Here is a 2500-nt window from a genome sequence, read left to right as displayed (position 1 = left end):
GTACGGCCCTCCCGAGGCCCGCTAGCGCGGGGGCTCGCTCGCCGAAAGCCCGCCGCCGATTCCCCGCCGCCGGTGGGGGACCGTCCCCGTCTGCCCTCTCGCCTCCGCTGGCGCCCGCCGCCGGTGCCCGTCTCCGAGCGCCGCCCCCGCCCCTTCGCCCGACGGTGATCCGCCGCCGCCGGGGCAGGGGAGGGTCCGGCCCGGGGGAGGGCCCGGCAGAGCGGGCGGCAGTGCGTGGGAGGGTCGGCGGGGCTTGCTCCCCCGGTGCCCGCGGGAGGAAGCGGCGGGTGGAGACGCGAGCGAGATCGCATTCCGGGTTGGGACGGGTCCCACGGGTCCCCACTCCTAAGCTGTGGGGGGCGGACCCGGGGCGGGCTGCGGCGGAGCAGCCCGTCTAGCAGAGGCGGTGCGGACAGGCGTTCCGGGACGGCGCGCGGGGCGGGCGCCGCGCCGCGGCGGACCCCAAGCGGGGGCGTCGCGCGAGGCCACGCGAGGCGACGTGTCGTGCCCGAGCGGGCGGCCCAAACCACGGCTCTCCTCCCGGGCGCAGCTGCCACCCGGCGCCGGGTTACTGAGGGAAACCCCGGGCCCCGGGAGGAGGACGAGGTCGTGGCGGTGGGTGTCGGGCGCACCCCGCGGGTGGACGCTCCGCCGAGGGGCGCTGGAGCCGGCTGGCGGGTGCCGGGTTCCCCTCCGCGCCCCGCCTCGTCGCTGCCGCTGAGGCTGCCGCCGTCGCCGCGAGGCGGCGGTGGCCCGGCGGCGGGCGGCGGCGGGGGAGGCACCCCCGCGGGGATTTCAGGTCGTTTCCCTCACCCCAGGGCCAGGTACCTAGCGTCCGCGCTTCTCCTGCCTCCCCTCGGTGACCCACCCGTGTGGTCCCGTGTGCCAGCGTGCTCCTCCCGGGCGCTGCGCTGCGCGTGCCGCACCGGCCGTGCCCTGCCGGCCTTCCACGCTTCCTCCTCCCCTCCCTTCCCCCCCCCCCCACACCGCTCCAGCCGCCCCACGCCGTGCCGTGTGGGGGCCGCGCTGCGAGTCGGCCGGGCCGGGGGCGGCGGGGGGCGGCGGGGGGGGGGGGCGCGCTGGGAGGAAGGAGGAGGGCCTCCGGCCACCGCGGCCGCCGGTAGCGGCCCCCCCGGGTAGGGATGGCCATGGGCCCCGGGCTCCGGGCCCGAGGGTTCTCGGTCGGAGAGCCGGGCGGGGGTTTAAAGACTCGGGCGGCCCGATGCGACCCGGGGGGCAGCCGGGCGTGCTGCCGGAGGGGCCGGGGGGTCGGCGCGCGCGGGCGCCGCACCCCCCCATGCCCGCCGGCGCGGCCCGTGCATGCCCCGCGGGCAGCCGGGACGGAGAGGGGTACCCTGCCCCCTCTCTCCGCGGTCTGGTCTCGGCGGAGAGACGCCGCGCGGTCGGCTTGCGCCGGCCTGCCTCGAACGCGCGACCCCGGCGCGAGCGCGTGCTCGCCGCCGGGACGGCGAGCCCCCACCGCGGGTGGTGCGGACGCCGAGCCCCAGCGCATCCCTTCTCCTCCCTGGCCGGTGCTCTCAGTCTCCCGCCGTGGCCGTCGGCGGCACCCTTCCTTCCCTCCCCCCCCGCCCTGCCCCGGCACTCCGCCATCCGGCGCGCCTGCCTCGCTCTGCCCGACCCGGCTTCGCTGGGCGGCAGGCGGGCGGCGGGCGGGCGGGCGGGGGCGGCCCCTCCCGGTCTCCGCGTGGAGGCGGGGAGAGCGGGCGCCGTTCCCCGTCCGTCCCGCCTCGCCCGTCTGCCTGCCGCCAGGCGTCTGCCCGCGGAAGGGACGGGCGAGTGCGTGGCGTCGCTCGGGAGGCTGCGTGTGTGCAGGCGGGTGTTGGGTGCCGTCTCCGGGGCGGCGGAGCTGGAGGCCGGTGAGGCGAGCGAAGGAGCTCGGAAGCGTGCGGCTGGCGGGTCGCGGGCGCGCGGGCAGCGGGTGGCGCCGCTCCCAGCGGCGGCCGGGCTCCGACGCCGGGGCTCCGCGGGGACCCACACCCCGGTCCCTGAGGCAGGTGGCGCGGCTGGCGCGCCGCTCCCTGCTGGGCCAGGCCGAGCCGGGCGCCTGGGCCGGACTCGAAGCGAGAAAGGGGTTGTCCCAGGTCGGGAGCGAGGGCTCCCCGCCCCTCTCGTTCGGGTCTGTTCTCCCCCCCCCCCCCCTTTTTTTTTCCCTCTGTGCTTGTACGGTCAGTGAGGCGTGCCCTCTCTCTCCGCTGTCCCTTGCTCAGCAGCCGGCGTCGGCGTGAGGAGGGAGGCAGAGCGGATGGGGGCCCTCAGGGGGCTGCGAAAGCTGCCCGGTCCCCCCGCGCGCGCGGTGGGGACCGAAACCGAGACAACTCTTAGCGGTGGATCACTCGGCTCGTGCGTCGATGAAGAACGCAGCTAGCTGCGAGAATTAATGTGAATTGCAGGACACATTGATCATCGACACTTCGAACGCACTTGCGGCCCCGGGTTCCTCCCGGGGCTACGCCTGTCTGAGCGTCGCTTGACGGTCAAT

General features: G+C 77.6%; 1 non-coding gene across 1 annotated transcript; it reads left to right on the top strand.

The window, feature by feature from the left end:
- The first annotated feature begins 2334 nt into the window (after nucleotides 1-2334).
- LOC138063143 (5.8S ribosomal RNA) lies at nucleotides 2335-2487 on the top strand. Its single transcript, XR_011136736.1, has one exon. It is a non-coding gene; the product is annotated as a 5.8S ribosomal RNA (ribosomal RNA).
- The last annotated feature ends 13 nt before the right edge of the window (nucleotides 2488-2500 follow it).

Source organism: Struthio camelus, chromosome 31 (assembly GCF_040807025.1).
Source record: "Struthio camelus isolate bStrCam1 chromosome 31, bStrCam1.hap1, whole genome shotgun sequence".
Taxonomy (NCBI): Eukaryota; Metazoa; Chordata; class Aves; order Struthioniformes; family Struthionidae; genus Struthio; species Struthio camelus.
This window is presented reverse-complemented; position numbering and strand designations above follow the sequence as displayed.